This window comes from Lipophrys pholis (assembly GCF_963383615.2).
Source record: "Lipophrys pholis genome assembly, chromosome: 20".
Lineage (NCBI taxonomy): Eukaryota > Metazoa > Chordata > Actinopteri > Blenniiformes > Blenniidae > Lipophrys > Lipophrys pholis.
Genome location: NC_137648.1, coordinates 748,477 through 753,980, shown reverse-complemented (window position 1 = coordinate 753,980; position 5,504 = coordinate 748,477).

Here is a 5,504-nt window from a genome sequence, read left to right as displayed (position 1 = left end):
CTTAGTTGAACATCAGCTGCTGCTCACCGCTGCTGGCAGGAGTCACCAGTCAACAGGGGAACCAGTGAAACTGAAACACCGGACAGCGAAGCGCCATCGTAACAATCCCTATTTTGGATGATTGTTAATAAATATATAAAAACATATACTATTTAATTTATTATTTGAGCTGATATCCAACGCTCGTTCGTTCTGCACCATGTCGAGGTGGACTACTTGTGCAGGACGCCCACGCCGTGGTGGTACTATAATGTAAGTCGGTACTCGTGGAAAGTGCCATAACTTTTGATTTGAAGTGTATCAGGAAGTCAACACTAAACTCTAGTGACTCTATAAATGTTTGGGATTCCACTAACTCTATTACAACTCTACTCACTCCGGTAGCTCTGTGAACACAAACTCTATCTGGACTCTATCGAACATCTACAAACTTAAAAACAACCTCAACCTCCATGAAGACAATCACGTCTCTTACAACTAATATTCCAGACTAATTAAAAGGACTCAGTTAAAACTTGTACAACTCTATACCAGCTCTACCAACGTTCAACTCAACTCAATAAAAGTGAACTCTACTGACCTGCTGAAGGCAGCAGGAGCAGAAAACACACCACATGTTCTCATTTCTTTTCCTGCTTAAAACCTGGACGACCTTTGACCCCTGGGGAGGGCCGTGTGTCCTGACAGCTCAGTCAGCCGCTAATGGAGGATGAAGATGGACGACAGTCTTCCTCTCCAGGAGCTGCTGACTCTTCTTCTCTCGTTTTGGTTCCTTCTGTTTTTTCTCTCATTTCTTTTTCTCCGTTTCGTTTTCTGATGAAGTCCCTCGCTATTTGACAACAAACCATTTCCTGTTGTTTCTTTTCTGTTTCTGAAACTTTAGAGTCAATTTGAGTTTATTTCCCTTTTTCTTCTTCTTATTTCTTTGCGGATGAAATTCTTCTGAGTTTTTCTTGAATGTGGTCGTCTTGTCTGTTTTATCAGTTTTCATTTGAACTCTAAATAAGGAGTTTTTTTTACTTTGTAATTCTTTAAGAAACGTGTTTAGTTTGTTCAGTTAAATCGAGTCCGTTCTGGTTTTTCACTTTGTGTCACACGGTTCTTATATGAATTGAGCAACTTTAAAAAGTTGCTATTTATTTGTCTCTCTTGTCAGTTCGACTCTATTTTTCATGTTTTTGTGTTTTACACGATAATTTCATCACAACTTTCTGAAGTTGTTTTGTTGTTCTGTGTGTCATTGATTATATTTTCATGTTTTAAGTGTCAAAATGTAATTTCTTTAAAATTTTCTGGAACAATTTTGCAGCTTAAAAAAACCCAGTGATGTTTTTGTCTCTCAGCGTCGCTGCAGTTTGTTTACATCTTTTTAAGCCTCTTTGTGCGTCTTTATGATGATTTTTGAAATTGTGCACCGCCTGCAGGAGGTCAGTGTGTGAGACTTTAAATCACCAGTTTACAGGACGTGGGATCGGGTTCAGAGACGCGTCAGTTAGAGGACAGACGGAGACGAGTGACAGATCGTCACTTCGGAGGGAGTTTGGACTTTGACGAGTCCAGATGTGAGGAGACACTGAAGTGAAGAACAAGTCAAACACGTCCTTCCTCTCTCTGGGTGTAACTGAAGGAGGGATTTCCCCTCAAACTGTCGGCCAGCCAATCACAGGAGGCGTCTGACGGACGCTCCCCAAAGGGACCAATCATCAATCAGAGGCCGTCAGAAGAGTTCTGAAAAGTTTCCCCAGAACCTTCAGAGCAGATTTACTCAGCTGGTTTCATCGTGGCCCACAGAGGATCACCTCAACGTTTTAACATTCCTCCAGTGTAACGTGTTCAAAACGTGATTCAACGGAACAACCGCCGCCGACATTTCCACTTCCTGTGGCTAATGCTAATGCTACACACACATGCTATTAAAAGGACAGTTTACTGCAGTGAGGAAGAGGAGAGGAGATGAAGGTGAGGCTGATGTGAGTGACAGGAAGCAGAAGACAGCAGGTTGTCCCTCCTCACACCCGTCTTCTGGTTCTGGACCTCCTCCTCCCTCCTCCTCCTCTTCCTCCTCCCCCCTCTTCCTCCTCCTCCTCCTCCTCCTCTTCCTCCTCCTCCTCCTCTTCCTCCTCCTCCCCCTCCTCCTCCCCCATCCCCCCTCCCTCCTCCTCCTCCTCCTCCTCCTCCCCCCCTCCCCTCCCCCCTCCCTCCTCCTCTTCCCCCCCCCCTCCCTCCTCCTCCTCCTCTTCCTCCTCCCCTCTCCCCCTTCTTCCTCCTCCTCCTCCTCCCCCCCTCCCCCCTCCTCCTCTTCCTCCTCCCCCCCCCTTCCTCCCCCCCCCTTCCTCCTCCTCTTCCTCCCCTCTCCCCCCTCCCTCCTCCTCTTCCTCCCCCCCCCCCTCCTCCCTCCTCCTCCCCCCCCACCCTCCCCCTCCCCCCTCCCTCCTCCCTCCTCCTCCTCCTCTTCCTCCCCCCCCCCCATCCCCCCTCCTTCCTCCCTCCTCCTCCTCCTCCTCTTCCTCCCCCCTCCCCCCCCCCCTCCCCCCCTCCTCCTCCTCCTCCATAAACCAGCTGAGAGATGTTGGTTTATCCTGCAGATGTGCTCTCCTCTGTAACATCTGGGCGTCTGGCTGCCGGAGCTGGAGGCCAGACCCTCCATCTCTCTGAGTTGTTGCCCCCCCCGGGTCGCCCGGCTTGAATTCCATTGTTGTCACATTTAACAAAGACGTGTCCGTCTCCGGGACGTCTGGCGGCGCAGGCCTTTTGGCTCCTGTTTATTTATGAGGGGGCGTCACTGAGCCCCTCTGCCGCCTCCCCTCTTTGCTCTGAAACATGTGAGCGTCGGCGGCGTCCCCCAGGGAGCTGAACTCGAACCCCTCGCAGCCCCCCCCCCCCCCCCCCCCTGGACTGGATGTGGAAATAAAACACCGGAGGCAGCGAATGTACCTGTGGCTGCTGGAGGCTCCAGGAGGTAAAACCTCCACCTCTGAAGCTTCAGCTGTGAATCTGCAGCTTCTTTACAGCTCCTGACGTCCCCTTTAGTCTGCTCCCATCATGTCCTGCTCTCTATAGCACTCTACCAGGCTGGAGACACACCGACGTCCCCTTTAGTCTGCTCCCATCATGTCCTGCTCTCTATAGCACTCTACCAGGCTGGAGACACACCGACGTCCCCTTTAGTCTGCTCCCATCATGTCCTGCTCTCTATAGCACTCTACCAGGCTGGAGACACACCCGATGTCCCCTTTAGTCTGCTCCCATCATGTCCTGCTCTCTATAGCACTCTACCAGGCTGGAGACACACCGACGTCCCCTTTAGTCTGCTCCCATCATGTCCTGCTCTCTATAGCACTCTACCAGGCTGGAGACACACCGACGTCCCCTTTAGTCTGCTCCCATCATGTCCTGCTCTCTATAGCACTCTACCAGGCTGGAGACACACTGATGTCCCCTTTAGTCTGCTCCCATCATGTCCTGCTCTCTATAGCACTCTACCAGGCTGGAGACACACTGATGTCCCCTTTAGTCTGCTCCCATCATGTCCTGCTCTCTAGAGCACTCTACCAGGCTGGAGACACACTGACGTCCCCTTTAGTCTGCTCCCATCATGTCCTGCTCTCTATAGCACTCTACCAGGCTGGAGACACACCCGACGTCCCCTTTAGTCTGCTCCCATCATGTCCTGCTCTCTATAGCACTCTATCAGGCTGGAGACACACCGACGTCCCCTTTAGTCTGCTCCCATCATGTCCTGCTCTCTAGAGCACTCTACCAGGCTGGAGACACACTGACGTCCCCGCTGACTGAACGTCGCAGCTGAAATGAAGTCAGAGAAGCTCTGCAGCACAGAACAACACTTCACACGTGTTGCAGATATTTTAAAGAGAAAATGATTAAATCTACACACATAGATGTAATACATTTCAACAGGAAATCAAGACTATTGCTCAGTAGTGGCTGACCAATAGAGGGGCGCCAGAGCTAACATATACCTGACCAACTCAGAATAACTCATTTCTAGTAAACTAACCCTTTTCTAAAAGAGACTAATGAAGCTTCTGCTTGTATTTGTTTACAAGTATGTTAATAAAAGAGTCTTAATAAGTGTCTCTGTTCACTAGTTGTTTAAAAGTACATTCGTCTAAAAAAGACAAGACTGTTATAATGGGGTTTATAAACACTGTAATAATGATAAAGAGCCAAACCAGAGAAATGTATCACCAGCCGCCACTGGTATTAGTTAAAATCAGCATAATAGTATACAAATACCTTCAAAGTCCGAGTTCTGTGGTTGAAACGGGTGAACTAAATGTAGCTGTGCTTCATTTCCAGGTGGGTGCTGCCACCTGCCGGACGTTTGTGGAAACTGCACACAGAACTGGAAAAGTTTAATGACATTTTTTGGTTTTGTGTTTTCAATCAATCAATATTGAGTCATTTCTGATTAAATGTTACTTTGCTGTTCAGTGAATTTATACTGCAAGGAACCATAAAGTAAGAAATTATAACAACTTATGAAATGTATTTCTTTTCGCTTATTAATAGATAAATGTAAATAAGCAAGAAGGTATTTCAATAAAGATTCTTGGATGAGGATGCAATAAACAAATCAATCCAAACATGATAAAGATGTTGGAAATGCGAATGAACTTAGAACTCTGTATGATTATAAAATAAAACAAAACAATAAAAGAAGTGAAAAATGGTGAAAAACCTTCATGTGAAAATCTAAATTCTTTCCTAACCTGAGAAAATGAGACTTGAAACTTCAACTTATGTAAAAGAAAGAATAAAAGATGAGATGAGTCACGATTTCAGAAAAGTTTAAAGAAATAATCTTTTATTTTGTAGGGCTTGTGCTGTTGTCTTACCTGAATAAGTATATTGATACTCGTCGTATTCATTCATTGAGGAAACAAACACTTTCAATTAGTTTTTTTTTTTTTTTATTATGTTATTGGCTTTTTTACATTCAAAATATCCAGGTTGTCTTTTCTCTTGTACTGAATGTAGACAGACTGCTGGAGACTCAGTGTACCACCTGCTGGTACTGAGCGGTATTACAATATGTTCAGATAGCGGGGCCGTTGAAATTTATTTACAAAATTGTCCTCTGCTACAAAACAAACTCACAGTCAATATTGTCACACCTGTAACATGTATGAGCTGGATGAAAAAACTAGATTATCAGTATAATCTGTGACACGTACGATCTTTTGCTTTTTCTTTTGGAAAGGGGGATGAAGTTCCCGTTTACACGACGTCTCACATGAAAACACACGATTTTTGTTTTCAATCCAGAAGAGTTTTGCGTTTGTGTCGTCAGTGACCCAAGAAACAAAACACAACAAAAAGGTTCCGTTTTCACGGGGCCTCAGTGTACCACCTGCTGGTACTGAGCGGAACTGCAAGCTTTCCAGATTCAGCAAGCTGGTCTGCTCTGGGATTTTTCAGCTATAAGTCAACAATATGATTTTTCTATGACACTTAGAGCCAATACTGAATGAAAGGCGTAA